Source organism: Sinohyriopsis cumingii, chromosome 8, assembly GCF_028554795.1.
Source record: "Sinohyriopsis cumingii isolate HCF-2022 chromosome 8, ASM2855479v2, whole genome shotgun sequence".
In the NCBI taxonomy this organism is placed as follows: domain Eukaryota; kingdom Metazoa; phylum Mollusca; class Bivalvia; order Unionida; family Unionidae; genus Sinohyriopsis; species Sinohyriopsis cumingii.
In genome coordinates, this window is record NC_142968.1 from 13,073,166 (window position 1) to 13,089,154 (window position 15,989).

Sequence of the window (15,989 nt, forward strand, 5' to 3'; positions counted from 1 at the left end):
GCACTTCTATTTTTGGACAACAGAATCAGTTTGAGTTGCAAGAGTGAGCTCTTTCTTACTTATCAACTAGCTTCATCACTAAGCAGCCATTTTGCAAGAGAAGTCATTTGGGTACAGCTCATCCTTTTTGAAACTGGATTCATCTACTCCACTCCCAGCATGCATCTGGATGAAGCAAGGCATGATCATCAGGAAGGATATCAGGTTCTAACCTCATGCTGCGGGATTGTCATTAGGAAAGTCTATCACTTCCAAAGGAAATGGATATGACAATGATTGCAGTGAGATACGAAAGGTTGGTTTCAAAATCTAAAATATTTAAAAGTAATGAATAATTTGCATCGAAAATTTAGCAAACTTTTAAAATCACATGCTTACTTGTACTGTGTATGTGGATGTTACAGACAAGAAAATGATCATAAAAATGCCAACTAATGAAGAGTGCTTTAATGAAATGTGCACAGTAGCATTTATCAAACAAATCAAGGAAGTCTTAATATCGAAGCAAAACATAATAAAAAAATTCCTGAAATATACATGTACGGTTCATATTTTGATATTTGCTGACAATTTCTTGCCAGAGATTTTAATTAATTTGCATATCAACACTTGGTCAAGTTATTTAATAGATTATAAAAGCTGGCTGTTTTATAGCAATAACATGAACTAAGAACAAATTTAATAACTAACTTCTTGCAATATACACGTGTTTCTCATTTACCATCTTACTTCTTCAATAGATATGTTTTTTAATTGAGGGTGAAGAAAAAAACAGGAAAATATGCAGCCAGATCATACACAGTTCCTAAACTAAAAACACATTCCTTACTCCACCGTTACAATGAATATGCATGTACAGGGTTCAAGTACAATATTAAGGGCATGCCAGTGTGTATATATATATATATATATATATATATATATATATATATATATATATACACACACACACACACACATACATGCATACACACACAGAACAGAACCTAAATGATTTTAACTTATAAACTCTGTGATATTGTCAAAGATAAAAGCACTGGTCAATATTCTGGATAAATATCATGACCCTTTTCTAACATTTCACATCTTTAAGTAAAATCTTGACCCTCATTCTAATGTAACATTTCACATCTTTAATTTTTAAAAAAATACAAATTTCATTGCAGTTAAAAGTACTTCTAAAATTGTTTGCTGTAACAAAGAAAAGAGTCCCTTGAAGGGATTGACGATCTACTTTTCAAGAAGGAATTTCCTGGAACTAAAGATAAGACAGTATTTGTTTTCAATTACTGAGTGTTGAAACCATCTCTGATATTAATAAGCAATAAGATTTTCAATTTTGCTACCGAGGCAGCTATTCTGGCTGTTTGGTCATCACTAATTAGGGCAAACTAGACACCATTTGTTCTGGTGAAGATATGACCATCCATTCAAGAGATCGGTGTGATTTTCAATATGTTCATTAAGGTGGTCTGATCAGCACCATATTTCTTCCATTTAGAAGGAGTAGCAATAGCAAGATTTTCAAGACGGCTGCCATGATGACCATACTGGATGTCAGATCGGCACCATTTTCATTCAATATGTACAGGACATGATAAGAAGTATTCTGGTGAAAAGCAAATATCGATATGACTTTTCATCTAAGAGGAGTAGTGTTAAGATTTTTAACCTGGCTACTGCGCTGGCCATATATCAGCTTTTTAAGGCCACCTAGACAGCTTAATAAGTCTTGAAGTGAAAACCCCATTGCTCATGTGACTTTTGGTTTCATTTAGGACCAACCAGACATCATAAAAGGTCTTTTCATGAAAATCCCCATGTTGATATGACCTCATTTCTTTGAAGTAGTGTTAACAAGATTTTCAAGATGGCTGTTGTTGTTGTTGCTGTGGGGTTTAATGCCATGTTTCATCCACATGATAGGCTATACATGGCAGCCAGTATTAATGGTGGAGGAAGAACCCCGGAAAGACTCACCTACCCATGAGAAGCTACTGGCAAGCTTTCTCACATACCCACAATGGCCGAATCTGAGACTCAAACCCACGCAGACAGACATGAGATGGCAGTGATCCGTGACAGAGAGCGCTTTAGACCACTCGGCAATTCAGGACCCCCAAGATGGCTGTAGTGGTATCTATACTAGAGGTCAGGTTAGCACCATTTTCACAAAGATCAAGTAGACATGATAAGAAGCCTGTTAGTGAAAACCTCAAGCTGAAATGACCATCCTTTCAGAAGGACAAGCAATAAGATTTTTAACATCGCTGCTGCAGTAGCTATAGTGGATGGCTAATCAACGCCATTTTCATTTAGGACCAAAAAATCTTTAGGATGTGTGTGTATGCAAAGTTTCATGGCATTCCTCCAAGTAGTTTAAAAGTAGCAACAACATGCTTGTGCTAATGGACAGAGGGATGGTGGATGACAAATGATCGACCAGAAATAACAGGCTATCCCATAAGCACTTCTGTTCTAAGACCAGGAGAGCGTTTCATCTTCTGACTAAAGACTATCAAAAAGTATTGCACATTACTAGCTGTATCTCCTAGTAAAACTCTGTTTCATTAAAATTTCAACTTTCTGTATCTTAGTTTAACAGCTTTTTTTGAGATTCATACTAAAATAATACAGTGAATGACAATTCACTGTGAACATGCAATGCCTGTCACAATGACAATATTAAAACATTAACAGTACAACACTTCCTTACCATGGCTTACAAATGCTATAGTCTAATTACAAATGTACCATTACTGACTCCCAATGTCAGAATAATTAATTTACTTCTTGCAGATTTAAAATGTATAAATAACTACTCCAAACACAATCTTATTTTTCTCAGTCTGATAATGCAACATCAAACACAGAAATTATTTATCATATGGGGCCTATCCACAGTCTAGAGAAGTTGCCAGATATTTTCTTTTGAGTTGGAAGTCCCTCGGAACTACCTCCAACAGGAAGGGGAATCATGGGTAAATGATGCTGAATGGCTCTGATGGGTGACAATATTATTATAACGTATACTAATTTAAGACAAGCATTTAATGTATCACTTGTTTAAAAATAAATGTACATGGTATATGCATACCTAATTCCATTTGTTCAGCTGGATTTACCAAATATTTAATTCACTGCTTTTTATCACTCCATTTCAAGAAGCCATTGCAAACTGAAGATCATTATTGGACCCCCTTATATCTGTTGAGTCATCAGGTTTTTTTTGACTGTTTCTGATGTTAGCATACAGGTTTTTGAAACCCTATCACTGTAGTAAGAAAATGTCAGACTATCTGAAGAAAAAAGCCCAATCCTACGCAGATATATAATCCATATTTTTTCATGGATATTCTGACATTTTCTTACTACAGTGATAGAATGTCAAAGGCTTTTGGTTAGCATATTATCATTGTAGTGTCAAATGTATCAGTTTTTGTGCAAGGCCAGAATTACATGGTGCTGGCTATTTCCGTATCGCCACTTTTGCAATATGTTTGGTTAAACAAACATAAAACTATCTCTATTTGGGTATAACAAATTGCAGGATAAACAGGAAATTTGCATTATTTTTCCTCTATTGGGTTTTAAAAAGGTGCATGAAAGATCATTTTCTTAAGAAATCCCATGATCCCACAGCCTGGAAGCATATTTGAATATCTCAGTACTTTGGACATTACACTGCTTGTTCACAGTCAATGCTGCTTTTTGTATCAAATATGAGTCAAACAGTAGATCCGGAATGGAAGTCAGTCAAGAAAAACACTAAGCTCTACTTAGCTTATATAAAATTGACTGTTACTGAATTATACAAATGATAATGTCCATGTAAACACCAATGATTAATGTCTATATAAACACCAATGATTAATGTCCATGCATACATCAATGATAAATGTCCGTGTAAACACTATTGATTCATGTCTATGAAAACACCAATGATTAATGTCTATGTAAACACCAATCATTAATGTCCATGTGAACATTAATGATTAATCTTCATGTAAGACCAATGATTAATGTACATGTAAACACCAATGATTAATGTCCATGTAAACACCAATGATTAATGTCCATGTAAACACCAATGATTAACGTCCATGTTAACATTAATGATTAATGTCCATGTAAACACCAATGACTAATGTCTCTGTAAACATCAATGATTAATGTCCATGTAAACATTAATGATTAATATGCATGTAAGACCAATGATTAATGTCCATGTAAACACCAATGATTAATGTCCATGTAAACACCAATGATTAATGTCCATGTAAACACCAATGATTAATGTCCACGTAAACATTAATGATTAATGTCTATGTAAACACCAATGATTAATGTCCACGTGAACATTAATGTTTAATGTCTATGTAAACACCAATGACTAATGTCTATGTAAACACCAATGATTAATGTACATGTAAACACCAATGATTAGTGTATATGCAAACACCAAGGGTTTATAACTAGATTAACAAATCATTGTGTATGATCATATCACACACAGCTCTACACCATTTTACAAAGAACATGAAAATTTGCAAAACACTTTAATTTCAAAACAAACAGAACATTGTCTTTCTGATCATGATATTCAAATTTATTCTGTCATATCTTCTCTGCTTATTGGAACAGTAACATAAACTGACTGCGATGTTGTTGTCAGATATTGTGAATTCATTTATTTTTAAGGGCGTTATTTCTGGTGGGTTTGCAAAACAATTGCAGAAATATCTGTACTTCATATTATGGCTACACTTACTGCATGGTTTATCGCAAAGACAAAAATGTCCAAAAACTGGTGTTCCACAACAACAAATTCACCGTGAACAACAAACAGTATTGCTGGGTCAGTAATTGGTCACAATAGATTACATAATTTCATAATGGCAACCAAATAAAATAAAAAAGTAATTTCATTTAAACACAAAGTATCTGAGACCTTCAATGAATATGATTATTAATAAATCTACCAAAAAAGGAAACTTTTCTGACTTCTGCTGCAAATCCGAACTTGCAAACAGATTTATTGTTCTAATATGCATTGCATTATATAGTCGGATGATAGTTGATGGAATGAAACGAAATGATGTAAGAATAGGGATTTACAGGATATCAGTGCAATCCTGACTTATTAAAAATAAATTCTAAAATTGTAAGTAAAATACAGCAATCAAACTTTAGGTATGCTATGTCAGAAATATGATGAATCATTTGGTACCTTTATACATGTACCCATTCCTATCAAGATAACGATGACTGGACTCTTAAAAACATTCTGCATCAATGCTATGAAAACTGCATTGATACTATTATTTTCAAAAACAGAGTATAGTGACACCTTTTCTTGGAATTAATAATAACAATCCCAGAACTTTGAAATCTAGAAGCCAACTGTATAGAGGTTATATTCAAAAATTTGCTCAGAAAACTTAAATATTTCTGAAACATTTTAAAAGAAGCAGCTACAAATGAAGAACCCATTACTGCTGGAAAGCAACAGCAGAATTTTAAGGGTATTATTGATTATAAGAGGGACATTAGATCTTGTACATTTTCTGTCATTTCCTATAAAATCCCAGAATTATAACCATATTGGTCATCTCTAGACTATTTATTTGGGTAAAAAATGCAAATGTGTTCTCTCCAATTAGACCATCCCTCAATTAGAGGGCTTAAGAATGGTTTAAGTACACATCTTCATTGGGAAGTCATAATGTACTATTTTAAAACTTGATCAATGTGAAATCTTTTTCTCTGTTCATTATTTTAAGCAATGAAATGCTGCCATTATTGTTAATTTATGAATCAATATGACAGAATAATCTTTATTTCTGTAGTTATCTCAATAATTAATTTGTTGCTGGACTTGAATAACATGGTGGTATTTTTGCTTCAGGTAAACAACGACTGAATTTCAGAATTAAAATGTCAAGAAAATCAAACTAGTTGTTTATACATTTATCAATAAATATGAGAACAGTACATTTTGGAAACCTATCTCAAAATCAAATATTTTCAAGAACAAATTTGACAAAACAGTTTTAAATTCAATATTAATAATAGTAAATGAAGGATGAAATCATTTTCTTTCCTAAATTTCAAACATATACTGCAAATTTTCTAACTTAGCCCTTGAATTTGATAATTCCAGTATGTACCAGTACAATACACACATTAACATACTCACATTCTGATAAATTTGATGAGCAAAAGAAACAAAAGCACAATTTGTTTGTTTTTTGTTAACATAATTTTAGAAAAACATTCCTGAGACTACAGCTGCTAAATACTAACAATATTTTAATTACATTAACTTTATCATCAACAGAGAACACAGAGGGCTATGCAGTTGAATGCATGATGGGGAATTCCTGAGAAACTCAAAATCGACTGTGATGACATTTCATGATTTTGTTCTCAAAGTGTTAACATATAAAATAGAATAATTATACAATATAAAACTGACATTATATATTAGTTCTGATGTGGTTCATATAAAACTGATAGAATGCATAAGTTCTGATGTGGTTCATTTAAGAAAAGTTGAATTCTTGATGGCTTTAACAGCAATAATTTTTAAAATTTATTTTCTTCCTTTCTTTTTCAATAAAACTATTTAAACAAGCTTTAAGCATAATTATAGCTTTAATTATTTAAATCAAATTTCAATCCATCAGCACTACTGGCAGGTTTAAAGTTAGTACAGTAACATATATACACAATATTATTTAAACAGGGACACATGATTGCAATGTCCCAGGACAGTGTGTTTGTGTTTAGCAACACTGACAAGAAACCGTCTAATTTAAGATATAATGTTCCTCTTCTGCAAGAGAAAATCTGAATTTATACATCTGTGATAATTATTACTATTTTATCTAAAAGCCTTTCCTAGGTCAGACACTTGACTTTTTGAATCAAAATTGAATTGGTGGCAAGATATACACAAACTCTAATCAAAGTACCTGGCATACAACTCAGGTTATTTTAAAGAAACCATTTTGTCCCCATTCAGTCTCAACGATGCTGACCTTTGATCTATTGATTCCAAAACTGACTGGTGCCATTCTTGTCTCAAAATGCAAGCCATCCACATAGTTTTGTCATGTTTAGTGGCACAGGACTTGAGAAACACAGTGGAAACCAGCCTCGTTCTAGGAGACCCCTGACCTTGACCTATTAACCAAAACATTAATAGGTACCATCCTGGTTCCAACTGCATGCCATCTAAAAAGTATCAACAAGGAATAACTTAAATAGTTTTGTGGAAATCATTTTTCCTGACCTTGATCTCTAAAAATCCGACTTCAAAATGAATAGGTGTCTTGTCTAAAATGCAAACCATCCGCCAAGTTTGGTCAAAGTAGCAGATGAGATATCAACCTTTTGACCCTAAATCAATCTCATCTCAAAAGTAAACCATTAAAAAGTTTGGTCAATGTATACATGTCATTATTCAGTCCTTGTTACCTTGACCTTTATGAGCCCAAAATTTATAGGGTTCTTTCTTATCCCAAACACAAGCTAATCACGAGGTTTGGTGATGGTATGTGATGGGGAACTTGATTCGTTATGCAGAAATGAAATGGTAAACAGACTGATGCACAGGCAACCTCATAACGTCATAAGCTCCAATGTATGGTGGGCTTATAAAATTTAATGGACTAGAGAAAGGATTGTGTACTAATTTGAGAAACTAATCAACATCAATAAAATCTTTCTAAATGGTATGTTCCAAGGAAATCTACATACGTGGAGATTTCAGAAACTACTTGACGTGTAATATATAAAAAATAAGGTAAAATATCAGGGACACGATCAGGTTGGACTACACAAGACAGCGGAAATATATGACCTTTGACCCAGATGCCTAGCAGCACTTTTTTAGTTCCATTCACAAATAAACCAATGTTTAAAGTATAATTAGTACAAAAAAAAGTCTTTTTATTTTGAAAAGCTGTTGAGCAAAATACCCAAGTTGAAATCCTCAAAATGTTGTACCATGTAATTTTATTCATAATTATGTTTGAATTTTAAACTTCATAATGCTACTTTTTGCCTCGAGTTTTTTGCCTTATATGTCTAATATCAGTCACATGATTCCTTTCATGCCCAAAATCAGTCATATAACTCCTTTCATGATAATATCAGTCACATGACTGCAATGTTTTTTGGGTCCGAGTTCATGCTGCAGGTTGATACTCAAAGTGTTGAGAATGTAGCGGCCAATTTCCTTATGTCTCTCTCTCACACACACTCTGAGAAATCCTTATAAAATAAGATAACGGTTAAACTGGAAAGGTGTTTACAGAAGATGGATGTGGAAAACTTAAACAAGATATGACAGACAGGTATACAGAAGCTGTGCAAGTATTATGTTATATACTTCTGTCAATGCTGTACAATGTTATGGGACACAGAATCATTCATAAACTTTTGCACATACGTACCAACTGAAATGTACGAACACTTTTATATGTTCTTCTGAAATCTACGGACACTATCACAGATCATTAAGATGTCATATAAGCTTCTCTCAGTTGTGGCTAATGACTACTCAATTCAACAAGTTTAAACATGAGCACTAAAATTGAATTCATCAAGGAATTTAAAGTCAAGGCAAGCATCAGAATCTTTACTTCAAATAAATACCAGATGAAAGATAACTATAATGTATAAAGCATGGTGACAAAAGTTAAAAAGATGGACTCCTATCTACAATTTAATGAAGGAGACAAGGATCAATTATAGAACATACAAGCAGGTCTTAATTCTAGGTGAAAATTAGTGCAGATTTATCAAACTTGAACAAAATCAAACCTGAATTGTGAAGCACCTAGGAATCATCAATATAGTATGTTTAACAGAATGAATAATGTATCATTTGCATAACAATTAAAATCAACATTTGTAAGGCACAAAACAAATGCCAATCACTTAACAAAACATACACATGCAAAATTTGTAATGAAATCGTCCATGGGGAAATGGTAACACCTGTCTTTTGCTAATTGCAGTGATGAGGATATTGAAGATAATGGGAATGCTGATGACTATGGAAACAACACAAGTGATGATAAATAATTCCATTGCTGATTATAGATGAGACGTTTCCAAAAGCTGAGGCAAGTGTCCATATCTGTACTGGCTCAACAGATATCAACATTATAATTATGTACATCATAAATATACAGTCTGATCCAGTGAGGTCCATCAGCACCTGGAATAAATAAATAAATGGATGAATCAATCAATCAAATAAGCTATTTTCATGACTTGCCTATTACCAACCCCCATCCCAATAATAATAATAATAATAATAACTCTCAATGGACCTTTGAGCCATACATTCAGCACAAATGGTTGTTGTTGTTGGGTTTAACATCATTTTTCAGCACATGATAGGCTATACATGGCGGCCAGTATTAATGGTGGAGGAAGAACCCGGGAAAACCCCAGAAAGAACCACCGACCCACGAGAAGCTACTGGCAAGCTTTCTCACATACCCACATTGACTGAATCCGAGACTCGAACAGCCGCAGACAGAGGTGAGATGGCAGTGATCCGTATCTCAGATGATTACTTTTAATAGTTGCAAGGTTAATATGGCACCTCCATTAAACATGACACAAGTTCAAATCCAACAAGGCATGATTTTTTTTCTTAATAGGCTATTTCATTCCAAATTATGAAGGAGAATTATAGTAGTTAATATTTATTTGGAATGATCACAAAAATACTGCGGAACATAAACAGTAAATTGCTCACATAGCGAGGGTAAGAAATCTTTTTTAATCTGTTATGCAGTACATCTTGCTAGCCAATAAGTTTGAGCAAAAATAAAAAAAATATTTGCTTGCTAAGAGTGAATAATAGATGTTTTTCATGTCATGGTTGAAAAAAAGTATCATAAACTTTACACAAGGACAATCTCACTTAAGTCTTAATTACTTGATTATTTCCAACTACACCTCTCCCTCAATAACTTGCGCACACTGGGGTCCAAAAACATCGACCGCACTGTAAGTGAGGCGTGAGTTATCAAGGGACCTATATAAAAAGCCAAAACCAATAAAGGGATTGACGTAAAGGCAAAAGGGGGGTGGGTGGGTTGGCAGGTTATAATGTTGAATTCTCAATTTATAATCGTGCTGAGATTAACTGTGAATAAATATCTCTTCATAACGGTGTACTTTGTTTATTTTTTCCTCATAGAGCAACATAAATTTCAGGATAAATTACAGTATATTTAGGAGATCATCAAAAACATTATTCCACATGGTTTCCTTTCACTTGACACATGTACCACTTCACACATTGTGTACTGTGTCACTAATTTGTGTTGAATTGGACAAGTGATAACACATAAATAAAAAATTATTCAGGCACTGTAACATGGAAATGCTAGCAACTGTCAAATTCTATTTCACAAATAATAGAAAACTTTTTTCCAAAGGTTTACAGATTTCAAATCTGGCAAAGTTTTGATAAATAATTCTCCAAATAATTCTCTGAAATAAATTCATTAACTTAAACATGTATTTACAAGAAATGTTCTTATTGGAGTGAAATCAATATTTAAAAAAACCAATATTACTTGCAAACAAATAAAGTGAAACTCTGATATAACAAGATCTCCACGATGTGCCACCATGCTACATAAAAAAATGTGCAACAGCATGATGAGTTTGTTAACTAAAGAAAATCACAGGTGCACATCCTAAAATGAGATCGTGTGTGCATAAGCCTATGCCTTAATGGCACAATTATCATCGTCAATACATGTATATGTAATAATTAGGAAAACTGACAATTATTGGCTTTCTGAAAGAGCCAACACCTTCCAAAAATATGCCAAAATCGAAGTGCAGTAACTGAATACTCATACAACTGAAATGAATATTCACAAATAGAAACTTTTAACATTTTTATTCATACAAAGATGCAATGCTAATTCATTTTTATCAAGAATACAAAACATCTTGCCAAATAATAAAATCAAACTATTGTTTATTTTGACACTAAAGCTTTTAAACTGGCTAAAGTACTGTCAAATATTGGGAGTCATACCATGATTGTGTTCTAAGTGAATTCATGTTCTACCAACACATGCTATTGCAAAGTTTCAATCAATCTATACTGTGTAAAGAAATTCTGATCCTTCACAAACTAGCCTTTCTCCAACAATATTTTTATTTTATACCTTTGCTGAGTCATAAATTACACATTATTCAGTTTGATTCCTATGTTGTATTACTTAGCTAACCTGTTTTTCTAGTGGGCATTCCAAGGGAAATAACTCAGTAGACTAAATCTGTGATTCTCAAAGTCACTATTGGGTTATTTCCCTTTTACTATAGAGAGTAAGGGACTGAAGGACACACGGTACTAATTATATGGAAGAACTGTGAACCAGTCTAGAAATAGGTGAAGAAATAATAGAGTATTTACAGGTTTGGTGGTCCATAATTGGTTAATAATGAAAATTAAAATTTTAGGAAAAATATCTTTTGAGAGCTTATCCTATATGTAATGTAAAAAAAATATTGACAAATTTCTACTGATGCAATTTTAGCATTTTTACAGGCTTGACTTGGGAGTACTCAATACTGAAAGTAGCACCTGATTCATTTGGTGCAGAATCAATAACACGTGTTTCATGCACATGTATGTAAACAAATTGCCGCGGGTCATATGGTGTTTTCCACACATAAGCTTGCACCAAGGTTAGATGTGCACGAAAAATTATAGGTGTCATTATCAGCACCCATGAATTTTAAGTTATTGAATTCTGAATATGATAGTGTTTCCATATGTTTACCATTGGAGTGGAATTAGTACCGTGAGTCCTGAAGATGCATTTTGAAAACAAACACAAAAAATGTTTAAATTAGATACGATTTTAAAGCAATTTCTAACTGCTCAGAGTTTTGTAAATATGTTCAGATGTTGCTCATAACAGAAATCAGTGGACATGATGTGATTCTATGAACCAAGTTTAATGGGAACCAGAGCAAAAATAATATTTCTAAAGTGTTAATAAAAAGCAGTCAATCAGATGCAAGATCACTTTATAATGTGTGGATTTTACTCATCACTGAAATCATGCAAGATTTTGATCATGCAAGCCTAAGTTTTTAAAAAATATGATTAACTGATCACTGCCATGTCACCCTTGTCCATGTGGTTCAAGTCTTGGGCTCTGAAAGCTTGCCAGTAAGCTTCCTGTGGGTCAGTGGTTTTTCCCAGGTTCTTTCTCCACCAGGAATACTGGCTGCCATGTATAATCTGCTAAGAAATTGTGTTAAGACCAAAATGACAAAATCTGCTAAAAAATATGGCCTCATGAGTGGAAACATCTCAGCCAATCAGATGCAAGATTACCTCATTAATATGCACAGACCTCACTCATTATTTAATTCATCCAAGGGCTTGATGATATAAACCCATATTCCAAGTCAAAACCAGATCAGAAATATAGCTTCCAGAATAGTCATAAGCTCATCCAATCAAATGCAAGATGACCTAATTAATATATGTGTATTTTGCACATTATCTCGATGATAAAAGTGTGTGTCAGTGTGTGTATGTGTGTGTGATTTTGATTTTCAACATAGTTTAACAATTTTTCAGTCATATCGCTACAATGTCTGCAGTGTGACAGTTTATAGTGATGTCTAGCACTGGGTCATCATGCTGCAGACATATAGCATGATGTCCAACCCAGTCACATTATCCTGACACCAGACCTACCAGTTCAACACAAACTCTTAATGCTGAGCACCAAGCAAGGCAGCTGTTAGTACCATTTTTGTAAGTCTTGGTATGACCTGACCGGGGATTGAACCCATGACCTTCCGCATCCAAGCCGGACGCTTTAACCACTTGGCCACTGGAGCGGTCCGATGATAATACTTTCTAAATATGATCAAAGTCTGATCAGAAATTTGGACTCCAAAGTGGTTATAAGCACAGCCAATCAAATTTCAAGATAACCATATTATTGTGTGTGGATCTTGCTCATTACCTGTCCGAGAACTTCATGGTATAAGTATATATTTCATGTTTAAACAGGATTAGAAGAAAAATGTAGCCTCAAGATTGCTAACTGAGCTAATGAGATACAAGATCACTTCTTTAATATGCATAGATTTTAAACTTGTCTGAGACAGTGATGATATAAATCTCTATTCCATGTTTGATCAAAATCTGAGTAGATACCTTGCCTCCAGAGTGACAGACAGACACATGGCCATACTATACTAAATTACTGTAAAATTGTGTCAAACATCCCATTTGCAGATGCTTATGAAAATCTATTCAGGTCATTTAACATACATGAAAACACGAATACCAAAATCAAGTGTTTTTCACCTATCTGTGCAAAAAAGGTCTTTGAAAAGTCTAAGATGAATAAATGTACAAAAACTTAAAACATGAGCACTATGAACAGCCCGCCCTCATTCTTAATAATCCTCAATGTAGATAACAAATAAATTCTTCTTTCAGTCAGTGACCCTGACTAAAATTCTTTCAGTCAGTGACCCTGATCTTTGCATTTTGATCGAGAAACTGATTGATTTCCTCCTTACCCTAAGTGCAAGCCATCCGCAAAGAATGTGAACCTGTTTGGTAATAAAAAAACTAATATTATCAGTGATAACCAAGCTTAAGTCTCTGTTACTGCAAACTACATTATAAACAAAATATGCCACATTTACCTGGCTTCAATGAAACTTGCCATTTTTCTTTCAAAAGGGTTTGCAACACCTCATAAAAATCCTACATGCTCTGCAGTAAACATACAATTCTTGCTGCTTATAATCCCCACCATTAAAGCATGATTCCATACCTAATTTTCAATCATTCTTATTATACAATGTGTCAGTACAGCCATGGACACATATTGGCCCCACCATTAAAGCAACCTAATTTTCAATCATTCTTATTATACAATGTGTCAGTACAACCATGGACACATATTGGCCCCACCATTAAAGCATGATTCCATACCTAATTTTCAATCATTCTTATCATACAATGTGCCAGTACAGCCACGGACACATATTGTCCCCACCATTAAAGCATGATTCCATACCTAATTTTCAATCATTCTAATTATACAATGTGTCAGTACAGCCATGGACACATATTGGCCCCACCATTAAAGCAACCTAATTTTCAATCATTCTTATTATACAATGTGTCAGTACAACCATGGACACATATTGGCCCCACCATTAAAGCATGATTCCATACCTAATTTTCAATCATTCTTATTATACAATGTGTCAGTACAGCCATGAACATATATTGGCCCCACCACTAAAGTATGATTCCATACCTAATTTTCAATCATTCTTATTATACAATGTGTCGGTACAACCATGGACACATATTGTCCCCACCATTAAAGCATGATTCCATACCTAATTTTCAATCATTCTTATTATACAATGTGTCAGTACAACCATGGACACATATTGGCCCCACCATTAAAGCATGATTCCATACCTAATTTTCAATCATTCTTATTATACAATGTGTCAGTACAGCCATGGACACATATTGGCCCCACCATTAAAGCATGATTCCATACCTAATTTTCAATCATTCTTATTATACAATGTGTCAGTACAGCCACGGACACATATTGGCCCCACCATTAAAGCATGATTTCATACCTAATTTTCAATCATTCTTATCATACAATGTGTCAGTACAGCCACGGACACATACTGGCCCCACCATTAAAGCATGATTCCATACCTAATTTTCAATCATTCTTATTATACAATGTGTCAGTACAGCCATGGACACATATTGGCCCCACCATTAAAGAATGATTCCATACCTAATTTTCAATCATTCTAATTATACAATGTGTCAGTACAGCCATGGACACATATTGGCCCCACCATTAAAGCAACCTAATTTTCAATCATTCTTATTATACAATGTGTCAGTACAACCATGGACACATATTGGCCCCACCATTAAAGCATGATTCCATACCTAATTTTCAATCATTCTTATTATACAATGTGTCAGTACAGCCATGAACATATATTGGCCCCACCACTAAAGTATGATTCCATACCTAATTTTCAATCATTCTTATTATACAATGTGTCAGTACAACCATGGACACATATTGGCCCCACCATTAAAGCATGATTCCATACCTAATTTTCAATCATTCTTATTATACAATGTGTCAGTACAGCCATGAACATATATTGGCCCCACCACTAAAGTATGATTCCATACCTAATTTTCAATCATTCTTATTATACAATGTGTCGGTACAACCATGGACACATATTGTCCCCACCATTAAAGCATGATTCCATACCTAATTTTCAATCATTCTTATTATACAATGTGTCAGTACAACCATGGACACATATTGGCCCCACCATTAAAGCATGATTCCATACCTAATTTTCAATCATTCTTATTATACAATGTGTCAGTACAGCCATGGACACATATTGGCCCCACCATTAAAGCATGATTCCATACCTAATTTTCAATCATTCTTATTATACAATGTGTCAGTACAGCCACGGACACATATTGGCCCCACCATTAAAGCATGATTTCATACCTAATTTTCAATCATTCTTATTATACAATGTGTCAGTACAGCCATGGACACATATTGGCCCCACCATTAAAGCATGATAACATACCTAATTTTCAATCATTCTTATCATACAATGTGTCAGTACAGCCACGGACACATACTGGCCCCACCATTAAAGCATGATTCCATACCTAATTTTCAATCATTCTTATTATACAATGTGTCAGTACAGCCATGGACACATATTGTCCCCACCATTAAAGCATGATTCCATACCTAATTTTCAATCATTCTTATTATACAATGTGTCAGTACAACCATGGACACATATTGTCCCCACCATTAAAGCATGATTCCATACCTAATTTTCAATCATTCTTATTATAC

General features: G+C 33.9%; 1 protein-coding gene across 4 annotated transcripts in view; it reads right to left on the bottom strand.

The window, feature by feature from the left end:
- Nucleotides 1–432: 432 nt before the first annotated feature.
- Nucleotides 433–15,989, bottom strand: part of LOC149792998 (CDC42 small effector protein 2-like) — a 100,609-nt gene continuing 85,052 nt past the window's right edge. For all 4 annotated transcript variants that reach the window (XM_089966863.1, XM_089966865.1, XM_089966866.1 and 1 more), the window contains one exon: nt 433–9,232. The gene's annotated coding sequence lies outside the window, so the exon portion shown is untranslated. The remainder of the gene's footprint in view (nt 9,233–15,989) is intronic.